The sequence below is a fragment of the Periplaneta americana genome, chromosome 12 (genome assembly GCF_040183065.1).
Source record: "Periplaneta americana isolate PAMFEO1 chromosome 12, P.americana_PAMFEO1_priV1, whole genome shotgun sequence".
In the NCBI taxonomy this organism is placed as follows: domain Eukaryota; kingdom Metazoa; phylum Arthropoda; class Insecta; order Blattodea; family Blattidae; genus Periplaneta; species Periplaneta americana.
Genome location: NC_091128.1, coordinates 108,532,706 through 108,560,489, shown reverse-complemented (window position 1 = coordinate 108,560,489; position 27,784 = coordinate 108,532,706). Strand labels below are relative to the sequence as shown.

Below are 27,784 nucleotides of genomic sequence, written 5' to 3'. Positions count from 1 at the left end.
CCGCACTGTAGTTCCTGACATTACGGACTTGTACTGACTGATTATTACACTGGAGACCACGAGTCCCTATTCGAAAAATGTTATATTTTGTCTCCTCTATAAACGCTTTCAGTTTGAGCATAACTTTTGAATCACTCTATATAAAAGCATGTAAGAAGTCCCGAAAGTGGTGTGAAACCGCTGTGGGCGGTGAATAGGAAACTAGCCTTGAATTATGCGAGGTGTCGAGAACCGCATGTGTCTCATAAAACTCGATCGGCACTGCACCTGTTTCACTTTACGCATGCCAACACTAACAGGTAGAAATTAAGCGAGTTGACGGAAATAATTTGGGTGCGCGGGTATAATTACAAAGTAGCACATGTTGAGGCGTCGTGAACGACTGCGAGGGGGCCACCCAGTGACCGCTAGGGCAGGCCATCTCTTCCAGAGCACACCACTACGTGTGATTGCTCGCTCAATTCCATCGAGACAGGTTTAACAAGTGGCCGTTCGCGGGGCAGCGGCTCCTCTCGGGAGCGATGACCGCGTCTCTGGATCAAACATCATAAGTTAATCGAAGCTTGATGACGAAATCGATCTTTGAACTGGTGTGGGCCCATCAAGATACTCAAGGAAGTGCGCACATATCAGGAAAGTTTAGTGCAATGCGTATCTTTATTCATCTACCGTTGCGGCTACATATCCAGCTAAACCGGCTTCGATTCCCGGCTGGGGGCTTTCTTTCTAGAATTCTACATCCTTGTGGCCTTTGGAGGTCTAAGCGGTCAGTTCATTTATTCTGTCTCATGCATTGTCTGTCAAAGACATTTACAATCTCATAAGACCTGTCTGCAATCTTAATGGAGCCATTGTCCAGCAGAAACATCCGTACAGAAAACTAAAGGCTCATTCACAATGAAAATTAAACATAACGTAAATGTTAACTTAAAAATGTAAACGTTACGGTAAAATCAAGAACATTCACGATGGAAACATAAACATAACCGCAAAGATACTTGGTAACCATGGAAACATAACGACACCAATTCCTCATGTTAACGTCTAACGGCAATGTTTATGTCAATGTCTATGCGAATCATTGTGAATGATCCCATTTGATAACCTGGCCGCAAACTTCTGTGTTTATGTTACGGTTATGTTTAATTTCCATTGTGAATGGACCTTAAGGAATGGCGAGGAATAACTGCAACTTTTTTTTTTATGATTCAGTCCTCTATAACGTGTCGCAAATCTGTGAAATGGGAGCTATAGTATTACTTCCCCCCCTTTTTTTTTTTTTTTTTTTTTGAAATCATGTTAAGAAGTGATATACAGATTTGAGTACTGAGAAATGGATGAAATTAAATATTTTTTCTCACAAGCAAACATTCTGAAGGGGGCAGATAAAAAAGTTATTCTTTTTTTCTTTCACCATGTTAACAATGTCAAAAGAAGTGCTTATACAAATTTTGGCCACTCGACCGCAATTACGGGGCCGTCCAGAAAGTGATTTTCCCTGGGACAGTTTACAGAAAAAAGCACAATTGCGTGGGAAGATTCATTGAAACAGTTACAGCAATTGTTGCGCTGCTTGTCAACATATCTCCCACTGGAATTGAGACATTTGTCATAACATGGGATCAATTTTTGTATCTTTGTGTCGTAGAAGTCAGCCGCTTGGGATCGGAATCAGCGTTTGACAACCGTCTGCACCTCTCTGTCGATCCCAGGATATGACAGGGTTGGAAAATATGTTGAAAAATAGGTAAAAAAATTTCTGTGTCTGTTCCAATAAATTTTTCCAATGAAACTGTGTTTTCGTTCTGTTAACGGCCCCTGGCGAACTTATTTTTTTACGGCCCTCGTAATTGCGGTCGAGCGGCCAAAATTTGTTCAAGCACTTCTTTTGACATTATTAACTTCGTGAAAGAAAAAAACATAACTTTTTCATCTGCCCCATCAGAATGTTTGCTTGTTAGCAATGAATAACCCTGTAACCTTCAAACCTACGAGTAATATGCTCAATATACTTTTTATTAGTCTGTTAGACTATTTCTACAATTTGAAGACTTCCCAGAAAAGAGGATGTAACATCAAATTATGTGACTTAGGTGGAAAAGTAATTTTGAAGCATTCATTTATAACAAATTATTGCATTCAATAGCTGAGTAAACTTGTATCCTTCATTAGTCATATGTTTGTGCTTGTATATATAAACGTAACGAAATGTGCCCTGAAATTATTTTCCTTTCTCCTGAAACTTGTATTATATTTGTTGGTTACATTCTTATTCCGGGGAAATCTTTGTGTACTATTTTCAGGTTTACTGAACTATTGTCGTTACGGATGATACCCGTAATATGTATTTATTGGAAGGGTTCTCTAATGGCACAAACAGTTTTTAAGATATTTTATTTGGGATGTACTATAAGCAGTAACATGAGTTGCGGCTTGGGAGTCTAAAGGAAGATAGCAATGGCAAAGGAAACTTTTAATAGAAAGAGCATTTTCTGCGGATCTCTGGTAAAAGAACCAAGGAAGAGACTAGTGAGTGCTTTGTGTGAAGTGTGGCATTGTATGGGGCAGAAACATGGACATTACGACGAAATGAAGAAAAACGAATAGAAGCATTTGTAAAAGTGGATATGCAGAAGAATGGAGGGTGTGAAGTGGAAACTGCTGAAACTGATCAGAAAGATAAAAAAAGAATTCGTTGTGTCATTGGCTGAGAAAAAACTGTCTACTGAAGGATGCACTGGAAGGAATAGTGAACGGGAGAAGAGTTCGGGGCAGAAGAAGATATCAAGTGATAGACGACATTAAGATATATGGATCATAGGAGGAGACAAAGAGGAAGGCACAAAATAGGAAAGATTGGATGAAGCTGAGTTTGCAGTGAAAGACCTGCTCTTGGGCAGAACACTAAATGAATGAATAAAATTTAAATAATTTGACTCTAAAATAGAAATAAAAATATTCTACTGAATATATTTTAAATATATTAAGGCATTTTGTTCACATGGCAAACAGGAATAAGTAGAAAAAATAATCACTGAAATATTTATATTTCTAGAAATTATCAGACAAACGGCATTTCAGTGCACAAAATGCAGCCGCTATTTGTATTGCTAATTATTATCCGTAACGGTAACAGCTTTACTAAATCTGAAAATAGTATACAATTACATAAATAGCAATTACAGCGGAATATGAACACGAAATACTTCTAGGAAAGAATCTGTAAATATTTTATATTGTTGATACGGCTATACTCGACAGTGTTCCCCTCCCCTTGTCCGGAAGAGGGACTGCACTACAGCCTAAAGACTCATTCACAATGAAAATTAAACATAACGTAAGCATTAAGTTAAGAATGTAAACGTTACGGTAAAATCAAGAAGTCACGATGGGAACATAAACATAACAGCAAGCATACTTGGTAACCATGGAAACATAACAACGATGCCATTTCCTCATATTCTGTCGTATACTTCACCGCTCCACGATTGTGTTCTGTTAGAAAAATCAGTAAGCATAAGCATGAAAGTTTGGAGTTTGCAAACTTCCATGTTAACGTCTTTCGGTAATGTTAATGTCAGTGTTTATGTGAATCATTGTGAATGATCCCATTTGGTAGCCTGGCCGCAAACTTCTGTTTATGTTACGGTTATGTTTAATTTTCATTGTGAATGAACCTTAAGACTTATTATTGTGGTTCTGGTTACCACTGCTATTCTGTGGACGACTGAGTAGCCGAACGGCAGCGCTCTTGTACAAGTACTGCACGCCGCACCGTGAACTTAACTCGGGCTATTGTATGGATGATGGTGATCTGTGAATTAATATGACAAAATGAGTCCGAAAGTTACCCACAATTCTGCTACAATTGTTGAGGGAAACCCTCGGAGAAAAACCCAATCAGATAACTTGACCCAACTAGGATTTGAACTCGGGCACGCTCGTTTCACAGTCAGATATGATAACCGCTACTCTACAAAGGTGGACCGACAGTGGGTTTACTTCCCGGTGGGGTGGATTACCTGGGTACTTTTATCCGAGTTTTTTCCCCAATTGTCAGGTGAATGTTGGTAATTATTCTGCGAATCCTCGGCCTCATCCTACCAAGTGGCATGTCCCTATCACGAATTTACACCGATACTAAACAACCTGTAGTTAATACAGCATCGTTAAATAGCCGAATACAATTTATTAAGAAAAAGTCATCATCATCATTAGACCTCTCATACCACTGCCTAAGAATGTCTCTGTTGTTCATAAGACATTTTATATCACAGGATGGAACTCCAACTGAAATATTTAAATTGCAGTGTTTCGGAAATCTAAGCCACGTCGAAATTTTCTTTCTTCATCTCTATCCCTTCTCTGGTTTCTTTTCTGCGATTCTTTGAACTCAAACTCCTTCACATCTTCGCCAATTCTTCACCTGCTTCTGCTTATGACTCATCGGATTAAACGTTTCTCAACAGCTCCTTTGGTTTAAAAAGACCGATAAATAAAGTGACATTTGGAACACGAAAATGGTGCTCGGTAAGATACTTTTATGTTAGTAAACTACATTCTTATCGTACAGCCTAAACAAGACGACACCATACTCATCTAAACGGCCTTCAGAAGTTCAGTCTTATCGATCGGAAGGCCTTGCACACATAATGGCGAGGAGCACATCTTACGCATGCTTCAGTAATCCATGACATCAAAACACACTTCTTCCTTCCGTGCCTCTTGTCACTAGTTTCATCTTGTGGCAGGACGGCACAGGGATCGATATTTCATGTTTCTAAGTTACCAAGAGCCCCTCCCCTCTCACCCCACGGCCCCAGCGTCACCACGCAGCACCGCATGCAACAAGTAGTCATGTGGCAGGGGGATACGGGGATTACGCGATTTATAAAACCCGGGGCTTGTGTCACACTCCTTCGCGATGGTCATGAGACAAACCTGTTCCAGCTATTTTGATTCCTGCTCTGCCACGTAGCAGTTGACGTACTCTTTATGCTACTCAAATAGCCCCACTTACAAGTACATGAATTGCCACATTCTGCGATCTTGTTACCGTGGGTAGTTGTCCCAGACGTAGCTCAATAACTTATAAGACAATCCTACGCTTTTGGAACAATCTATTTTCTTCATTGTTTTGAATGGTAATCTATGATGTAAAACGAAGTATAACAGAGTGAAATTATACAACGCTAGAAGACTTTAAGGTAATTGGCAAAGAAAGCTCATTCTGCTGCTTTTATTTTAATACGAACACACGTGATTTTCTCTAATAATTGTATAAAACATTAATAAGACTTGATTTTGTTATATGGATGTGACCTGAGCTCTGAGTAAAAAAGAAGAAAATAAACAGAATTTTTCAGAGAAAAATCCTTAGGACATCTCGCTGCCAACTAACAACCGACTTGTTCAAAGCTGTGTTACAGCCCGGTTGCACAACTGAACAGTTGCGTTCAGTTCGTAGTATGTTACAAACTTTTTATAGGCTAACAGAATAGCTGCATGTCGGCGCATTTTCATTTCATCCGATGACTCACTCGTACAACCATTTTAGTTGCGCAACCGAAAACTGCATGCGGGCGCATAGCCTTCTACAACAGTAAAACTTCCTTGAAGACAATTTTTTTAGCAACGCAGAACTTCACGCATTGTATTCTTCATCTGACATAATTAGGAACATTAAATCCAGACGTTTGAAATGGACAAGGCATGTAGCACATATGGACGAACCCAGAAATGCATATAGAGTGTTAGTTGGGAGACCGGAGGGAAAAAGACCTTTGGGGAGGCCGAGACGTAGATGGGAGGAAAATATTAAAATGGATTTGAAGGAGGTGGGATATGATGATAGAGACTGGATTAATCTTGCACAGGATAGGGACCGATGGCGGGCTTATATGAGGGCGGCAATGAACCTGCGGGTTCCTTAAAAGCCATTTGTAAGTAAGTATTTCCCATTCGTAAAAAACACGAAATATCCTCATATTTTCAGTTACTCTCATGAATATCCCTTGCGGTCGCTAAGTAGTGATATCTTCGACCTGTCATGCAGGAGACCCGGATTCGTGTTCCGCTTGGATCTGGAATTTTTCATATGAAAAATGCACAGTTATACCTGTGGCGGACTTCTGGGGCTTTCATGTTTCCTCAATATACAGGCTACTCTGAAGAAAACAGTCATACGGTAAGGGGTGATAGTATGGGCGATACTAAAGGAAAACATTACATAAACTTACTCGTGTTGTATTTCTATATTTTCCAAAAACACACATTTGAAAGTAACAGGCATGAATCTCCTTTTCTTCCTCTGTATAATTAGGCCTACTCACATTGATGCAGACGCAACCAAAACAACATTTGGTTATACTACTGCCTTTTCCAAGTTGGCCACTTGAATTTACGCATATGTTACCAGAATACTTGGAGGATGTCCCTTTGCCAACACTATCCAATTTCAGCAAGATAAGGTCCCCGCACATTACAGCTAGTGAGCGATCCAGTACCACAATTAAACCTATCCTGGGCATCGGATCGGTCGGGTGGTGTCATTTCTTGGTCGTCGATGTAACCTGACCTTACTCCATTAAATTATTGTTTTGTGAAGTTGGCTAATGAACGAAGTCTACAAGCGCAAAGTTGAAACAAAGGAGCAATTGCTTGCGCGCGTTTTAAATGTTTGTAATCACATTAAGGGGTTAGGTACAGCTTACAGCAGTAAATTTTTTGAAAATATTCAACATTTATTTCCTCCATTACTGTATCTTGTACAAAAATGAAAATTGGTATGTATAAAACACTGTTCTTCTGCTATAAGAAAAAATATTTTTACGATTTAATTTTTTTTTTTCAAAATTCAAAATGTTACCAGTTCCCTGTGCCGTGATGAAGCGTTTCCCTCATAACTCAAAAACTTAACTTTTTCATGTTCTCTCTCTTTTGTTTTATTGCTGAAACTCATGTTTATAGTATATCCTCTTTCAACTACATTCCTTAATAAATAATATGTTATTTATTTTGTGTAACACACAAAAAATTTCATCACAGAATGTTGGACAGTTTTTGAGTTATGTGGGAAACGCTTCATCACTGCACAGTGAACTGAATTTTGAAAAAAGAAATATAAATATTTTTTTAAACGTAAAACTACTTTTTTTCATATAACAGAAGGACATTGTTTTACACATATTAATTTTCATTATTGTACTAGATACAGTGATGGAGGAAAATATGTTGAATATTTCCAAAATTTTACTGCTGTAAGCTGTACCTAACCTCTTAAGCAATATCCAAAATCAGCTCAAATTAGCAACACAACATCTGACTACACGAGCTTCAAAGAGCACCCAGGTTGAAAGTGAAATTTCTTAACATGTTGTGTAAAGAGAAATGGACAATTACACAAAATATAGAGGTAAAGACCTCTTAATTTACTATCACCTGCACTGTTCGCGTTCCTCATGGTTTCGATCGGTTTTCTTCAAAACCGTTTAAGATAACATTATTGTGATGTACTGAAGTACATATGATATTTCCGTGTAGGAATTCTGCATTATCATAATTATGATGAAGGATGGGTGGAGCGTTTATGGTAAGACATATGTTTATACAATGTTTTTCCTTTATCCATACCATCCCTTTCAATGTATGGTTTTTTCCTTCTAGGGTTACATCATTCCGTACACTCTCCACTCGTTCTCATTTCATGACATTATCCTAACGCCGACTGGCGACACACTGAGGGGACTGGCCTAGAAGTGTGTGGGGTTGCCTACACAGAGATCGGGTACGCAGCGAACCTTAGTGTAGTCAGCTGGTGTGGCTCGGCTGAGAATGTGCCTAACTAAGGAGGTTAGCATAAAAAAACAGTTCCCATTTGGGATGTCCGCAGTGTAATGGGTTCGCCCTCTCCTAGAGGATAAAATAAAAGAAATACTCTCACGAATAGCTTACCGACTTTGAAGAACTACGTATAAACATTTCTTCATTCCCACAAAAGTTCAAAGCCTACGGGGACTTTCCATATTTTGAGATAAGCTTACATTCGTGAGAAAGGACACCAATTTTTCAGCACTTGCAACTGTTCCCTGTCTGAAGGGAAGTGCTACGCAGCTGTTTAATATGGCTGCGCCGCGTCGTGGTCCCCTGAATCTGGCCATTATTAGCTGTGACCGCTGGGGACGCTCCACAGGTGGCGTAGACGCGCGCGGAACTGTTTATTGCTTCACCCGGGCAACGCTTCTTCGACAAAAGTGGTACAAGAACACGAACGCATTCCTTGCGATCAAGCAACCCAATAGAGGGTGACATTCTGCAGCACCGAAATTCTTACCATCTTTACCACATAATAGATCAAACTTATATCATTTGGTGACTGAGCGGAGCGCTTTATGACGATGAGCTATGATCACGACTGTGTGAATATACTTGTGAGAGTACAGTATATCATACACATATTGCATTCAGAAGGTGAATAAACATGTTAGGATCGAATATTAACAATGAAAAATGTAAAGCTAATTAAAGAATAGCCTGATATATCCTCGTGCAATGTTAAGGACAAGGAATCTTATGCCTGCAGAATGGCCACGTTTAAGGGGTTAGGTACAGCTCACAGCAGTAAAATTTTGGAAATATTCAATATTTTTTTTCCTCCATTACTGTATCTTCTACGATAATGAAAACTGTTAAGTATAAAACACTGTTCTTCCGCTATATGAAAAAAAAATATATTTTTACGATTTAAAAAAATTATTTACTTTTTTTTCCCCAAAATTCATTTCACTATGCAGTAATGAAGCGTTTCCCACATAACTAAAAAACTATCCAACGTTCTTTGATGAAATTTTTTGTACCTATTTATGCATGTCATATCTACAGTATGATGCAAGATCACTCCTGTACGTTTGACAGATTGTCTGATAAAAATAAATTCATTTGAAAATGGTCAAATATCATTATTTTCTTCTAACACAAAATAAAAAAAAATATTATTTATTAAGTAATGTAGTTGAAAGAGCATGATATTATAAATATGAGTTTCAGCAATAAAATAAAAGAGAGAGAACAAGAAAAAGTTAATAAGTTTATGAGTTATGAGGGAAACGCTTCATCACTGCACAGTGAACTGCAATCATTTTGAATTAAAAAAATATATAAACAATTTCTTTTAAATCGCAAAAATATTTTTTTCATATAGCAGAAGGACAGTGTTTTACACGTACCAATTTTCATTACTGTACAAGATACAGTAATGGAGGAAAAAATGTTGAATATTTAGAAAACTTTTAGTGCTGTAAGCTGTACCTAACCCCTTAAGATGACGAGAACATACAGTACAGTAGTAGTCGAGAGGACGGCACAGGACGCCGTCCAATCCCTATAAAAATACGACCATGGTAATGGTAGTGGTGATTCTGGTGAAGGAAGGTGGTGATAATAATTGTGATGGTAATTACGTTTATGATCGTGGTAGTGGTGGTGTTGGTGGTGAAAGTGATAGAAAGGTGATCCGGCACGTTGCTACTAGAGTAGCTTGAGTTAAGAAATAGCCTACATCATTCAAAAGCAAATATAATTATAAATTATGTCAAGCTGCATTTGATTTGCGGCTTGAGGATCTGTGTTATTAACATTCAGTTTAACAGAAATTTGGGTATTTTTCAAAAGTTAGGATTGTTGTAAAAGTTTTTTTAACGGGCAATGTTTTGCCAAAAATCTAAAGCTATGAATCTGTTTTTATACAAAGAATATTAACGTAATTCTTCCATTCATTCAGGACATAAAGTGTTACTCGTTTTTGGAAGTCTTGAATCTACAGACAAGTTATTTCGTTTCTTTGCTGAAAGTTGCTTACATTTTGCGACACTAAAAGTGAGGGCATTAAGGCTTACAATATGAAAACTCTTATAGGCCTACGTAGTTTGTAAATATAAATTCTGTATTATTAATGACAACGAATCAACAGACCTTTTCTCAAGATGAAATGGACTTCAACAGCCGTGTACACTAAGTAGATGAGTCTCGAATACATACCTGAAAAGAAAAGAAGATTTCAATAAAATTCTCCGAAAAATACATGAGCAAATATACAAAATACTATAGTACTTCACTTAGAAGCCAAGAAGGGACTGAATGTGTGAAGTCGGAACGGGACAAAGCCCAGTTTTTGAGAGTATATCGATGATGATGGTTATTATTATTATTATTATTATTATTATTATTATTATTTGCAGTCAAGAGACTCAAACCAGCAGCTGACGAGTTCTCTGTAAGGTTTCTGTCAATTATGAATATCATTTGTAGTTGAAAAGGGTTGTTAAAAGAGAGTCACTTAAGATTTTCGTTAAGATTGGACTAGTGTGGATACTCTAAAATGTTGAAAATATTTTCTTAGGCAGCAACAAACAATTTCATCACATACGAAATTTTATGATTTTCTAAGGATCATAATCATCATGATCATCATCATGATCATCATCACAAAAGTAGAAATTCAGACAAAAGAGGAGCTGTGGACAAAAGAGAAGGAGACAAAAGAGGAGACAGACGAAATGGGAGATGGAGACGAAAGGGGAAAACAAAACGCAAGACAAAAGAGGAAACGAAGAGAAAAGAGGGAAAAGGCAATAGAGGGAAAGAAGGCAATAGAGGGAAAGAAGGCAATAGAGGGAAAGAAGGCAATAGAGGGAAAGAAGGCAATAGAGGAAATGAAGACAGTGGAGGAAATTAAGACGAGAAAAGACAAAAGAGGAAAAAAAGACAAAAGAGGAAAAAAGACAAAAGAGAAAAAGAAGACAAAAGAGGACAAAGCATACAAAACAGGACAAAGAATATGAAAGAGGAAATTAATACAAAAGAGGAAAAGAAGGCAAAAGAGGAAAAGAAGGCAAAAGAAGAAAAAAAGACAAAAGAGGAAAAGAAGATAAATGAGGACAAAGCATACAAAAGGGGACAAAGAATACGAAAGAGGAAAAGAAGGCAAAAGAGGGAAAGGAGACAAAAGAGGAAAAGAAGACAAAACAGGATAAAGACAAAAAAGGAAACAAAGCCAAGAGAGAAAACGACAAAAAAGGAGAAAAAGGCAAGAGAGTAAAAAAAGGCAAAAGAGGAAAGAGACAAAAAAGGAAAAAAGGCAAGAGAGTAAAAAAGACAAAAGAGGAAAAAGACAAAAAAATGAAAAAAAACAAAAGAGGATAAAGACAAAATAGGAAAAGAAGACAAAACAGGATAAAGACAAAGAAGGAAAAAAGACAAAACAGGATAAAGACAAAAAAGGAAAAAAAGGCAAAAGAGGAAAAAAAGACAAAAGAGGACAAAAGAAGAAAAGAAGACAAAAGAGGACAAAGAAGGCAAAAGAGGAAAAGGAGACAAAAGAGAAAAAGAGGGAGGCAAGTGAAAAAGAAGTAGAAAAGAGAAGAAAAGGAGAGAAAAGAGATAAAGGTATCCCCGTAACATACCATGAAGGCACTTGGGGCATGGAGGTAGAGCCCCATGCTTTCCATGACCTCGGAACTAGAATGAGGTGGTGTGGTCGGCACCACGTTCTGACCGCCTTTTACCCCCGGAAAAGACCCGGTACTCAATTTTATAGAAGGTTGAGTGAAGCTTGGGGCCGTTCTGAAAGTTTGGCAACGAGAAAAACTCCTGTCACCACCTGGGATCGAACCCCGGACCTTTCAGTCCATAGCCAGCTGCTCTACCAACTGAGCTACCCGGCCGCCCGAGAAAAGAGATAAAGAATAGAAAAAGCATTGAGACAAGAGGAAAAGAAGAGAAAAGAGAAAAAGAGCATAGGAGAAACAGGAAAAGAGAAAAAGGGGGAACGAGGAAGAGAGAAGAAAGAGAAAGAGAGAAGGAAATGAACAGAAAAAGAAGAAAAATGAACAGAAAAAAAAAGAAAGAAATGAAAGGAAAGTAAGTTACAGAAGTTAAGGACGATAGTAAGCAAAAGAGGTAGAATGAGGAAAAAGGAATGTGACGAAGTGAAAAAAGATTATGTAAGATTGAAGTTTCTTTTATGTAAAGTAATATGTACACACATAAAAGAAATAAATTATATTCTTTACACCAACACGTGACGTAATTGGGCACATCGGTTCTCCTTCAGATTTTTTTTCTAAAAAATATACATTCGAATACACGACAATGGGCTCTAATATTCATCATAGAAGTCTGCAACGATATACGAGTATTAATAGCAATCCGCTACAGGTGACCAGGAGTGGAAATGTGCCTTCGCACATTAAATCCATCTCTTATTGCAGATTGCTTTCTCTACGTCATTATCACGTCGTTTTATTCATTACAAACGTTCTCGCACACAGCACCTATCTGGATATGGCATTTGTTAATGACGTCATGACAAAAAAAAGTTGTGAAGGTGAAAAGAAATTTTTTATATCTGCATAACGGGGGTGTTCCTCGTCATTACTACTCTGTGCTTTAATTGCAATAGTAATTCTTTATTTAACATCCCTTTTCAACTACAAATGCTATTCAGAATTGCTCACATGGTATGACGGTAACCGAGCAATGAAGGGATGGAAATGACAGATCGAACCAAAGTATCTGTGAAAAATATATCAGTATTTCTTTGTCTACTAGAAACCTCACAAAAAAGGGAAGGGGATATAGCCACACTATCTTGAGTTAACAGTGAGACAGGTCAGTTCGTTTTCTTCTCTTAACAAAAGCTCATAAAACTTGTAGATGTTATAACGGTACAGCAAGGGTCAGGTCATATCCCTACAGCATCTCCGTTCTTCCGTCACAAATGCATTGATTGATATGGACATAAAATTCCTCTTCATTATCTGAAAACCATTTAAATAAAATAAAGTCATGAAAAATCAGTAGTAGTAGTAGTAGTAGTAGTAGTAGTAGTAGTAGTAAATAATGTGAGGCACGACAGCCCATGAAGGACCATGACCGACCACCCGGCTGCTGGCCTCACGTCCACATGTCGAAGCAGAGGTGGACGATCATTCAACCAGAATGGAGGTATCGTGTGTTAGCACGATGATCCCCCCAGCCGTTTTATATTATAATTTCGGCATAATGTACTACTTGCTGTTTCCGTACCGTGGATCCGTATCTAGTTTTTTTTTTTTTATTTTTTAGTTGGTTATTTAACGACGTTGTATTTAGATTATTTTGCGTCGATGAGATTGGCTATAGCGAGATGGTATTTTGGCGAGATGAGGCCGAGGATTCGCCATAGATTACCTGGCATTCACCTTACGGTTGAGAAAACCTCGGAAAAACCCCAAAACCCAACCAGGTAATCAGCCCAAGAGGGAATAGAACCCGCGCCCGAACGCAACTTCACACCGGCAGGCAAGCGCCTTAACCGACTGAGCCACACCGGTGGCTCCTAGTTTATTAATTCAAAGAACCTCTCTTCCTGATATTTTACAGCAGTAGTGTCAGAGTTGTAAGCTCCAATACCGGTTGTGGAGCTAGATCGGAGCTTGAACTTGCTTATGTCTGTGTTTTAACACCGGAGCACGCAACCAGTCTAGCGGAGCGCTCCGCTCCATTCAGTCCCTGTCTGACATCGCTGTTTTACAGTAATATCGCTCAAAACATTTGTCATTTGGTGACGTTCAATTCTTTAAACGTAAGCAGCGAATAAGGTACTTAATCCTACGACCCATGTACTCATATGTAGCTATACACTGTAAGAGTCCCGTCTTTCTTTTCGGTTTTTCTTAACGATGTGACTTTTCAAGAAAGCATTACATTACATTAGACTGAAATTAATTTCAATGATAACATAAGTATATTGCAATTCTCATAATTATCTACAAAGTAGCGTACGAACATCCTACATATTTGTTTCTTATTATCAGGCTTCGGTCCTGGGCACAGAAACGCATGAATTTCAGAACGCACGGTCGATAGTGTTGTGTTGGTCAAGTGGAGTGGGAGATGGAGCGAGCCAATTACTTCGTGCCTCAACATGTAAACAGTCCGTCATAGTACGGCACAAAATATATTTCACTCTGTACAGATGCAGTATATACAGTACATTCCTAGTGTAAACAATAAAATGTCTATCATTAAAGTATTAACGTGAGTTGTAACCTTCAATCAGGTGTCCCTACGCCGAAGTCTGTTACACGTACCGCAGCCACGAAGCTATACACACAACGGTAATGCACATTACGGACCCAGCTGTGCTGTTGCAGTCACCCGTCCACACGGGTCATGACGTCATTTACACTCAGTGTACTCTAAACCTCATACTGGTTACTCTGTGTCCCTAGGCCGAAGCTTGCTTATTATGCATGCCATGTAATTCAAATTTAACCTCTATACGTTTCATGGAAACTATGACAGAGGTCATACCGGCATCTTATCCCTCTCCGACAGTCTCATAGGCATAAAAAATAAATCTACGGCGCAACAACCCACTAAGAGCCAGGACCTATCAGCCGACTGCTGGCCTCACTTCCACATGCTTCAGCAGTGAACGATCATCCTATCAGAACGGAGGTATCGTATTGTTAGCAAGATGATTCCCCCAGCCCTTATAGCTGGTTGTACCTATTGTAGCTTCTCAAATGCAGATGCTGGGGTAGGCACTGGTCCCACAGACTGGCCAAAATTTCATGAGAAAATTTCTTCCCCCGTGGGGACTCGAACCAGCGCGCAGGATACCTTAGAACACAACGCCACGGCACGGGACCTCACAGGCTTATGGTACCATATTAAACCTCCTACATCTATATTAAGTATTAAATTACATAATTCTGATTGTTGTCTTATACAGTGTAAATGTCCGATTATTAAAGAGTCCTCCGAAGTTAAGTATTTAGGCATAATTTTCGATAATCATTTAAAATGGAACCAACACATTAATTACCTTTGTAATAAATTACGTAAAATACTATATTATTTTGTTTTATTGAGGAATTACTTGGTCAATAAGTTTATTACGCACAATATATTTAACTTTATTTCAATCGGCAAATATGTATGGAATTATAGGATGGGGTAGCTCATTTAAATCCAATTTTAATCCACTTTATTTATTACAGAAGAAAATAATTAAAATATGTCTTCATAAACCTACTGATTTTCCATCTCAAAATTTGTTTTTAGACTTTAATGTACTTAACGTAAGACAAATTTATTATATTGTATTAATAAAATTCATACATAAAAATCGAAATAATTTTGAATTGTATTCTCATAGTTATGAAACAAAAGGTATGAATTCTTTAAGATTGTTTGAACCAAAATGCAAACTGTTACAGTATTTAATCATAGTAGTAATTTAGGCCCAAGAATATATAACAAATTTATATTTAAATATCCTAATCTTGTCAATTCTAATAGTTCTAGTATTAAATTTAAAAAGTTATGTATGAATTTTATAAAAATTGAAAAATTGTAAATTTAAATTTATATACTATAATTGCATAGTAGACATAAGACAAATTGTATTGTATAATTATTAATTTCAATTCAGGAATCCGCCCCTGAGCACGAGTTCTCCTCTTTCAGGGGCGAGCTGAAGTTTTTTTCTATATATAATATATGTTATGTTATAATTATTAGCAAAATAATAAATAAATCAATAAATAAATAAATATTACTTTTCAGTACTGTCAACTGTTGTGCACCACTCTGTATATCACAGAATTAATATTTAGTTAATTCTTTTCATCTTCATTACGATATTGGTCAAACATATATTCTTCTACTGACTCTATACCTGCAGAGTTGACGTAATAATAAGCGGAAATAATACCCATTTCCTACTCTACGATTTGAATTTCCAAAATTTTTTCCCCACCCCATCTTCATCCTTTCCAAAACAGATTGTAACAAGAAGTCTTTTTTCTCCAATTTCATCACAAAATTCCCCAGTGTCCTCTAGTGCCTCTCTTGATTTTGTCTGGTCTTTGTTACCTAATTCATCATTTTGACATTTTCTGTAGCAAACGTCCATTGTTCATGCGTTAAATGTATTAAGGCCCATGCACAATGAAAATTAAACATAACCGTAACATAAACACAGAAGTTTGCGTCCAGGCTACCAAATGGGATCATTCACAATGATTCACATAAGTATTGACATAAACATTACCGTAGGACGTTAACATGAAAGTTTGCAAACTCCAAACTTCCATGCTTATGCTTACGTGATTTGCAAACAGAACACAATCGTAGAGCGCTGAAGTATACGACAGAATATGAGGAAATGGCGTCGTTGTTATGTTTCCATGGTTACCAAGTATGTTTGCTGTTATGTTTATGTTCCCATCGTGAATGACGGTATGATTTCTTGATTTTACCGTAACGTTTACATTCTTAAGTTAACGCTTACGTTATGTTTAATTTTCATTGTGAATGAGCCTTTAGATTACTATGCTGTGATCACTCTAATAAATTTAGCGCTGCATTTCATAGTGAATTATAATCTACAAATCCTGACAATATTATCATAAAAGGAATATTTTTACTAATATTAAGCAAGGTTTTGTTCGGAATATAACGAATAACTGCGGATTTGTTCTTAAATTGTTACGTCACTCGTGTATTTCATTCCGTATTGAAGCGATACCGTACTATCTTGTGGAGTACAAAACAAACGAAACTCGACAGAAAACTTGGATGTCTACTGACGGAGAGACAGCGACCTGCTTTACAAATGAACCGGTCAATGTCGTTCAGAGTTCAATGGCAAGTTACTATGGAAACAGTTTTTATAAAACCACGGATTTCTCCAGCTGTTACATTCTCTGTATCTCTCAAGATTTTCGTAGTTTTATTACGGTACCCACGATACACTGGTGAATAGGGTGAAAGCTGTGAGAATGTACAATTTCAACTAATCCGGTTTGTGACAGGAAAGGAAATGGTCTCTTACGACCTTCAACCCTTTTCCTGAAAGGGACAGCGAACCAACGTTGCCAGTCCTATTGTAAATATGACAGATTCCCCAATACTTCTGAAAGTGTTTTCGATAAAAGTGATTTGAACTTCTTCATATTATTGCTTCGTTATTTGTGGGACAAATACATTTAAAACAAAAAATAATGTTAATAATCAACTTATTCCAAATATTTTTCATTTCTTTATGGACTACTTACTGTTATACAAACAATGAACATTTTTAGAAAATAAAATATTACATTATTACAATATACTATAAACCAGAAGTAAATAGATACTTAGAACAATTACCTTCAAGACGGAGAGAGAAGATATCCATCAATACGATGGCACAGGCTAACGATTAATGCATTTATATTTTATTCGTTTTATTTGATTATTTTATTTACCTTTTATTCGAAATTCACTTAATTATTAACAGTCCAACGGCCAGTTTGCCAAACATGATCAAAACTAGTTGACAAATAATGTCAAATATAGTATTTAACCACTGTCAAATGGTCTTGTTTTAATCATATCAATGTTAATTTCTGAACTTAGTCAAATCGATTGTAACATTTGATGATGAGATCCCTGTCCATTAAATGAATCGACTAATGTCAACCGTTAAGTATTAATGTTATGTTTTATTTAACGACGCTCGCAACTGCCGAGGTTATATCAGCGTCGCCGGTGTGCCGGAATTTTTGTACCGCAGGAGTTCTTTTACATGCCAGTAAATCTACAGACATGAGCCTGTACCGATGTACCAACTGCGTCAACCAAGCCGACTGTTAATTAAGTATATTACTACGCAGTTTTTATTTCATAAATAGAATCTTTTCCTACTTTATTTATAGCCTTTAAAGCTGCTGCAAAGTATTTCAGCCACAATGAACGTTCACTACATATGTCCATGTTTAACTTTCTGACAACGCTAAAACTCAAAATTATTTATAATTTCCTGAGATCTTTATATGAAAATGTTTTCTTGTGTTCGTCCTTATTTTAAGCTATGCCATTCCTATCGTAAAATAAGGAATTTACCCTCGTTACATGCCCTAATTTTGTATTTTTTTTGCTAGAGACTCGATATTTTGTAACATGCACATAATGATATCAATAATGATGTATTTAAGTTTCATGTTTATAGTTTCGGTAGTTTAAGAGTTGTTTAAATAATAAAAAAGAGCATATTTTGAAATTTTTTATCCCGCAAATTTTAAGCATCATGTCTAATTTTTTTTACAATATCTTTGATCTCTCTAGAATGTTTGTATGTTGTCACATTTTTTGTTTTATCTTGTAAAATAGAGGGGAAAAATTAAACATATGCATACCCAAATTTATAAAACGTACAGAGTGCAAGAACACATTTTATTACTTTATTTAAAAAAATATTTTTTTGAAAAAAAAAAATGCCAACATAATTAACTCTGTTAAGTATACTTCAAAGATTATGCAGCAAAAATTTCAGCTTTCTAGCATAAAAATTGTGAAATCCAAAGCAATGTGAATACACAGAAGCAGGCAAAAAATTAGTAAAGGAAAAAGAGTTTAAAAGTTTGCATGCATTTTAAACTTAATGAAAGCAGACTTTTTTAAAGATGACGTAAAAGCCATAGGGTTCGAAAACTTCGTAAAAGTGTATAGTAAGCATCATAGCTTCAGTTCTACACACAAAAAAGTTATTTTTTTTTTTTACCAAAAATTACCAAATTGTCTCCCGTTTCATTCCGTAACAGAAAGCGAAAAAAAAAATAAATAAATAAATATAATAAACAAAATTTGTAAAAATATATTTGATTACTTAGTGTCATTTTAGGATTAAGTTGTTATGTTGGCAGCAGTGTAGAGAGAAGATTCACTTTACGCATTTAGACATGCGGTGGTCATGTGCTCCTCCGGTACAGCCTAAGCTACCCGTGACCTACTTACTGTCCTCTCTGTGGAATTCGTACTAACAGCACCAAGCAGGCGCCGGAAGCAGAAACTGGGGTGCGCTGTGACAACGACCAACGTCCACCCTTGCTGAATCTCTGATCTGCAATCTTTTGTCCAAAGCCTGACACTATACTAGTTGGTAAGCAAAGGGGTTGATTATTACAATTACGAAGCCACATTATGGGAGAGCGTTCTCTACAGTTTGTTGCCGGTAGCAGTCAGGCTGCCATTATATGGATAATTCATAGAACTGACGGCTCAATTTACCAACAATTTATAAATAAAACTCACATACATTATAGAAAATAATGTGGGTGTTGATTGACATTCTTCCAATCACTTCTGGTTTTATAAACTAAAGTTCTTACCGACAAGGCGTAGTTCTGACATTGCATGAAAGCCATGTTCGCAGATTGAATCCCTCCTATGACATTGCCCGTGATTTTCGCAATTTTGTCTATTGTCTTGGGTGAAGGGAGCTTTATGTGGTAGGTATTACGTTACATTCCTTTTCGGCATTTCCCTTTCAAAATTTTCTGAAGTCCCTTCAGTGAAACAGCGAGACTCGGAGTGAGTGGCCATCAGACTTGGAGTTCACATATTCAGTTTTTCTCAGTCCCGAATCCCTTGCAATGTCTTTTAATGTCTCTCCTCCAATTTCCCTCTCTCATTCAGGCGCCCTACCAACCCTATGTCAAATGAATCCCACCGTATCTGCCCGTTGTGAGATCGAAATACAGAGTGATTCTTAAAAAACCAAACCAAATGTCTTGCCTACTCACAAAAAAAAAAAACGTTAAAGTTTGCAAGAGACTTCCCTTAGTTCATGTGAAACACGTGTACATCTCATCGGATTACTGGAAGTGATCGCCGCTCTTCCCTAGATACATTATTTAACATTTTCTTTTACACGTGCCAATAACACACAATCACTGTTCCTGATTGCCCTAGAGTCGTTGTACTCCAGTTGTTCCAGGATTTGGAGCCTGTTATGGAAAATCCTATATCGTCCCCTAGCAGAGGAAGAAACGTAACTCCAAAAAATCGATTTCAGAGATACGCCCGTCTCGAATACTTCCGTATGTAAACTACATATCGATATAATCAAGAAAAATCGATTTTTTTTAGTTATGCCTCTTCGTCTGCTAGGCGACGATATGTAAGGTAGTTTCACAAGAAGAAATCAGGGCTATAAGATCAGGTGAACGTGGTGGCCACAGACAGGCAGATACGATTCGGTTGTCAAAATAACGCATAGTGTTTTCATCGACTCTTCGGATGTATGGCAGATGGTCCCATTTTACTAAAAATATCACTATTTTAGTTTGATGTCAACAAGTTGTTCCACAAACTCTTTGAATATCTTCTTGTATTAAATTACTGTCAAACGTAACCCGGGGGAAGAAAGAACTGACCCGACAATCCTTAAGCCAGATATGGCACACCATACTTCCACATTCACTGGGTGTAATTGGGATTCGTGTATTTAATATTGCCGCCCTCCAAACTTCTTACGTAACTGTTGTAGGGTTTCAAGAAAGCACAGTAACACACGTTCTTCAATGGAATACATCATCTTTATTGCTTTTGATTTTTAAAATTGCTGGCGGAGTCTATTGTTTTCTGTTAATAATGCACTACGTATGTTGCGCTTGATTATTGGGACTCGAACCCACGACCTTCAGCGTCTGCAGCGTTACGCTTTATCCGCAACGCTACCAAACGCCCCAGTGTTACTACCTCAACTATTGCAATACCAGTTGTATTACATAAAATGAAAATAGGTGTAAAATAACAAATGGAAAGAAAATACAGATAAATAAATGAGCACAGTAATAGTTAAAGTAATACAAGTGTAATACTGTACTGCCTATCCTAAAACAACTACCACACAGAAAATCCAAGACATTACATTTCATTTGAGTTTTCTGGAGTGAGCAGTGTTCGTATATTTTCCAAGAAGATATGTATTTTTGAAACGTTGAAATTTTCCTTTATTTCAAGAGAAAATTTTCATAAATTTTCAAATCGTGAAATTTTTTAGTTAATTAAATATGGTAATTCTGTAGTGCTTGGGAAAAGTGACATAAGTCAGTTTTCACAAACCTTTTTTGACAATTTGTTGACAACTTACGGAACATCTGCTCGCTTGGAAAAAAATATGTAACTATTTCTCCCATTGCAATAATTCATACAGAAGAAAATCAAATCGACATAAACCAGTGTAAGTCGTCAATAAATCATCAAAAATGTTTTGTGGAAACTGACTTCTGTCACTTTTCCCAAGCACTCCGGAATTTATAGTGAGCAAGCAAACGTCTTAAATTGGAAGCTGAAAACAGGTAATCAGTGAAACTTCGAAGGTTTTCTATTAACAAAATAATTGTAATATGTCTAAGCGTATTATTGAGTACTCGCTGTAACAATATATGTACTCCCTTTACCAATCACCTGTCTCTTTCTCACACTGTGTCTTTCCATCTCTCTCTCTCTCGCCTTCCATTAGGGCCCAAGCAAGCATACGCAGACAAGCCACCTGCATTGGTGCAAACAGTTGCAATTGTTGAGGTGAAGGAGAACGAGAGTTTCACAGGGGTAACCAAGCAATGGTTTTATAATCCAACATTAAATAAATTATCAAAATGTAAAATTTTTCTAGATTTACTGTGCACTCAAAAATTACTTACTTTTCCTCTGACTTCATGTTCATTTTCTAGCAAAATGTCTCTACCAATCTTGCTAATACAAGAGTAGCTTTATAAAGTTAAAGAACGAGTAGGGCTACTTTACACGTAACTTTGACAAGTGAACTTCAATGTTCATAATGTATATTAGGTTGGTGTATAAGTTCATAGAGATTTTTCATAAGTTTATTAAACACATCAGATACACATAAGAAATAAGTTAATCATCAACAATATATTCTCCTTCACTATTTACAAGTCTACCAACGCTGCAGTAGTTTTTAGATTCCACGTCTGTAGAAATCGCTTGGTTTTAGATAAAGAAGTCGCCAAGCCATGTTCAGAGCGCATTTTCATCCAGAAAGGAAGTTCCTTGAAGGTTGCTCGATAGAGAGCGGAAAAGGTGAACATCTGAGGGCGCAAGATCAGGTGAATAAGGTGGGTGAGGAATAACTTCCCAACCCAACTCCTGGATAGTGTTTTGTGTCAGGTTAGCAGAGTGTGGACGGGCATTATTGTGGAGTAGCATCACTTTAAGCAAAGACTGGTCGTTTTTCTTGGATTGCGTGTGCAAGACATCTCAGTTTGTGCCAATAAATGTCTCACGATGGTGGAATTGTCACAGTTCATTCACATTTGCCAGTTCTCGGGTGCAATGACGTAGATTAATGTGTTTAAACGGTCTTCATCAAACCCCGAAGGTCTTCCTGAACGTGGAGTGTCACTAATGTCAAAACGACACTCCTTAAAATAAACATCGTGTTTCACAAATCCAAAAAATGTCACATTGTGTGAGATCTCGGGGCTCCTTGGTTGCCACCGTGGGAGAGAGCTGTGGAAGTGTTTCGTCCAGATAAGTTACAAAACTCTAGTGCCAGTCATCCTGTTGGAAAATGGAGTTCCCCCCTTCCCTATGAAGTTGAAGTAGTTCCTCAATCCAACTGTCCAAAATGCATGTCGATATCACAGGTAGCCATCTTAGCTATTAGGCTTGCACAGCACAACAATCAGCGCAGTAATACCAACAGTGTGTCTTGTCGAAACTTCTGAAGTTCTTCAATCTAACAGCGGAAAATGAATGTCGACATCACGCATTGTTTTTGTTTTATAAACACTGAAATTATCTATTTTTGTACTATCCCGATATATAACAAGAAGATCTGGGACATTTAGGCTCGTTTAGCGTAGGCTGAAACTTGTGTTCTTTAATGTACCTAGTTTTAGGCAATATTATCGCTCAAGAATTTCTCCTGTTACTTACATTTATGGGGTCCACCGTTGTGACTGAGGGGTTAGTGAGTCTAACTCCGAACCCGGGTTCGATTCCCGGTCAGGATGAGTTACCTGGGTATGGTTTTTTCGGGGTTTTCCCCTCACTCCTTTTGATGAATATCAGGTAACTTTATCAGGCGATTGGAAACTCACTCATCTTCGCCACTTCCTTTCCTCCCCCATCATTCTTTCCTCATCATCCCGTTTCTGGTTTTTCAGGTCACTCCACCGGCGGACTCCCGAAGTTGCTGACTCTCTCGACCGGCCTCCGTGGAATGTAGTTCAGCGATGTTGGATGGCTTCTTCAATGGCACCCGAGGCGGACCTACTCGGGGGAGGAGTTTCGCCTCGGACCGACAGGGGGGCCTTCGGGGAATTTGCCGAAGCAGGAATGGTATATGGATTCTGTCGGCTATAAGGACCGGTCGTTAAGGGAGTCGTGTGGTTAGGGCGGTGCGCGTAGGGGATCTGTGGCATGCAACTCAGAGGTTTAGCGCAATAAATCTCAATAGGTCTCACTGCTGGGTCATCCGTGCCCCCCTCAGTTAAATTCCATTCCATTCCATATATTTAGGGATTTTGACATAAAATTATTACAACCTATCCTATTGGAGTCTAAAAATCCGAGGTCTAATAATAAAACTGTCGCGGTTCACTTCATTTCAAAACAGTAACATGCTAAGAAACGCATATTGAAACAGTTGATCGCTCTGCCTTATACATTTGTGCAAACAAATCTAATCCCTGAATATATTATGCACAAAACACCTAATTATCAAAGGAATATTTATTTGTTTAATTCTTAATTAAACGACCTATTACAAAGGCTATTCAGTGACCATGAGACGGTAATACAGCGAAAGCGGATCAATGGTGAAATAAAAACGGCAAGCTAAATCGAATTACTCAGGTGAAATCTATTCCACAGCGGCTCTGTTCATCACAAATCCCTGTGTGGAGTCAAACTTACGTTTACTTTGATGGGAAGTCGTTATTTGAGTGAATTGCAACTGAGCAACATTAACAGAGGTGTGAAGGACAACAATAAAACTGTTATTAAGTGATTTTGTACTTTTGTCCTTCACGAACTGAACAACTCTTCATCATATCTATACTCAACGTGATATCAAGTACTTAAACAGAAAATCTCTTATCAAATTTATAAACAAGATTAGCACTTTATGCAAACAAAAATTGGACAACCCTGAAGAAAACTTATGTTGTGTCTAGAGGCGTTAGCGTCGAAATATTAACCTTCTAGCACTACTTGACAGTGTAGTGATAATGAGGTGAGATTTGTGCACAGCTTTCAACTTGATTTATGAAACCGCGTGTAGCGTCGCGTACTCTGAAATGTAACCGTATGCAGTAGTACATTATCAAATCAAATAACTAATAATAATAATAATAATAATAATAATAATAATAATAATGATAATAATAATAATAATAATGATAATGATAATAATAATAATAATAATGATAATAATAATAATAATAATAATAATAATAATAATAATAATAATAATAATAATAATAATAATAAATCTAAATACAACATTAAAGACCCAGAAATTAAATCAAATAATTATCTGCTAAGCTATGAAAAACAAATGATCATGTCATGGAGGATGAGCACAATTTACGCCTACAATTCACACAACTAGACATTATAGGTCTACAACTTCTAAAATCAACAATATGTGCATATCTAATGCAGAGGTCTCCAAAAAGCGTATCGTCATTCGTGCTCTCGATGCTGCCCGCCGAACACAGTGTGCTGTAAGGCTATAGAAGGGGAAGAGACTCGTACTTCAACAGATGGGAGCGGTCAGTGGGGGATAGCGGCAACGCTCTGCTTATGTTTATAAATAATAACATCAAAAGAATAAGAAATATCATACGTTTGTATATTATTTTGACATACTATGAAGCTGGAGCCCCGTCTGTTGCTATAGACACAAGCCATTGCAAATTCAAACTCTTCTGTTCCATGGTGCCTTTCAGTGCCTGGAAAAGATCTTCTCCAGTTGTATTTTGTAATTACATCTAGAAGACAGACACAGTAAAATGTTCATTAACTCCTCGGATGAAAATGGATAGGTGAGCTTTGTCATTTCTATCTGTGCTTCGTCCAATGCAAGTGAGTAAGCTACAAACTGGTTAGTTGTGGTTTCGACTTCAGATTCAATTACATTTACAATCTTGAAATTCCTTCTCTGAACTGTAATTGGAAACAATTTAATTTTCTTAAACTTTGACTTTGTTCTGGACACAGTATTTTAGTAACGTCCTGTATGCACGATTTTACAAATGATGCTACTGTAAAGGGCTTCATTGATTTTCCAATATTCCAAGCTAAAACATAGCTAGCAAGAAGCTTTTCTTGTTTAAAACTGAGGATACGTGTGTGATTTGTGTTTGTATTTTATTGTCTTATATTTATCAAAATATTTGTAGGCCTACGCATTTCACCTAAAGTTAAACGAAAAACTATAATATGTTTGTCATGCGGAACTGAGTAATATACTTATTATTATGTATAACCAACAGTTACACAGATAGTCTCTAAATAAATTATTTTCACATGTCCAACATGCCTGTAATTGTATGATATTCTTTGTGAAGAGTCGAGTATTGTCGTCGCATGTTGAATTTTAACACACGCTTAAGAATTTTCGAACAAATTAAGCATTTCACATTCTCCCCACTAACACAAAAAAAATTTCTCTTCCTATTTATCCTTGATTGTATTACGTCCATGATTAGAAGACATTGTGAAACGGTGGAACACTTCGACCAACAGTGATAATGGCAGTCCGCCACTGCTCTTCGTTTACGCATAAACATTGAGTACAGTGCAGGTGGGGATGGATGAGGCGGAGAGCGCTCATTACATACTGGCTTCGGTTCCGTTCAGGGGCTTACTCGCGAGTACGCTTTTGGAGACGTCTGATTTAATGCCTACCCACTTCACTTGCGCGATTCGGGTTCCGCATACTGCGGATAGATGGCAGGAAATCAACAATATATAACTTGCATATTCTGCCAGTTTCAAATCTTTCATCAGATTTCTCTTAAGAAATGTATAACCAACAATTTTGTTAATTTTTTTTAACATCTAATTAAAGTAAATCTCTTTCATCAACACTGATTAAAAAACAAAGATTGCATAATGAATATGGAATGTTCGATAGGGTCATGAATCTTCCATACAAGAAAAATAATGTAATGTAAGTTCCAGGATTGGTCAGCCAAATTAAGAAGAAGACGTCAAAAACAGAGCGAAATATTTTTACGAAACTTATATCACATTGTAAGTATTATGGTCGGATTATAATGTCCTTGGATTGAAGAAAATCAGTAGTTTCTTTTTAACTTTTTAAAAACCCCTGTCCTTAGGTTATTGATTACGCATCAGTTGCATTTTGTACTTCATGAATGAATAAATGAGACTACGGGAAAGATAAACTGAAAGATAAGCGAGCGTACATCCTTGCAAGAAGAAAGGAATTTGTGAACTCCAAACCAGTAGGCCACTTGTCTCACAGCGCTCATCACCTCTCCATTGAAAGAATGAAGCAGTAAACTTGGAAGAGAAAAAGCCAAAAGATGAACGTAATCTAATAGGTACTAGATTAAAGAAAAAGAGAGTACACAGACCACCATCCGAACCAGAGTAAGTTTAGAAGCAAGGCAGGGTCGCCTAAGATGTATGAGACAGAAAAAGAGGTGAGCATCGCAATCCTCACTGGTCAAGCGAAGCGAGCCGAGTAAAGGTCGAATTTAACTAGTCTTGAAGTCTCGAAGGCTCCGATTTGTGAACGTATAAATTTGGAAAATGTCGATGTATATGATGGGGGAATTATGCACGTCCGTGGCCGCTTTCTTTTAGGGCTCATTCCGATAGGGTTGTCAAGAACAAACGGAAGATTTTTCACACTTATATTATTGAAGTTATATTATATTATTTAAGTGTGGAAGGAGTAAGTGAAATATAGGTTATGTAAACAACATTGTTATATTATTTTTTACATAACCTATATTTCACTTACTTCTTATAAATTAACACATGTCGGGATGTAGCGTTGCCAGGTCTTACGTTTTTCCCGTAAGCTTTGGTACTTTTTTCATATAGACTATTTTACGGCTTGCGTTTTTCTTTTGTCCGTAAGGATTTTGTTTTAAAAATCGGGGAATATAGTACATTAATTACATTGGCATCATATAGATGGCATTGTTCCATTTTAATTGCTTTGTTAACTTTTTTGTGATACGCTATTGCAACAGTCTAGTATATACAGTCACGAAGCTCAATACGTAGTAAATATGCATCCATAGATAGTTGCTAACCACTAATAGTATCGCTACGATCGCCTCATTACAGACAATGCGAAATAGTACCTTCACAGTCTATTGTTCCTAGTACCCTCATAAACTCAAGCTTCGTGACTGTATATACTAGACTGTGATATTGCCTTAGTGATTTACAACCGTTTCCTCACTTCTTTCTATTTGGATCTAGTAGCTTTACCTACTTTTGGTTCTGTATTAATTTAATTTCGAGTTTTCGAAAAACATATGGTGTGAGTATTGTACTGTTAATTAATGTGTGTGCCACTTGAAAATGAGTTATCAATCCAGTATTCCACCAAATAAAAAGAATACATTACAGTACAGTTAAGTGCATTTGAAGAAATAAGAAGAGACTTGTAAATTGCTGGCTCCTAGACCTTCCGACAATATATTGTGCGTACTGTAAACTATGCTTTAGAGACTTCACCATCAGCCATGAAGGACAGTTTGATGTAGGTATGCCTATATTATTATTATTATTATTATTATTATTATTATTATTATTATTATTATTATTATTATTATTATTATTATTATTATTATTAATATTATTATTATTATTATTATTATTATTATTATTATTATTATTATTATTATTATTATTATTATATGTTTTTAGGAAAATATTTGCGGCTAAGAGG

General features: G+C 36.9%; 1 protein-coding gene across 1 annotated transcript in view; it reads right to left on the bottom strand.

The window, feature by feature from the left end:
• Window positions 1–27,784, bottom strand: part of LOC138710793 (forkhead box protein O-like) — a 384,845-nt gene that overhangs the window by 94,920 nt on the left and 262,141 nt on the right. The gene's annotated exons all lie outside the window — the stretch shown is intronic.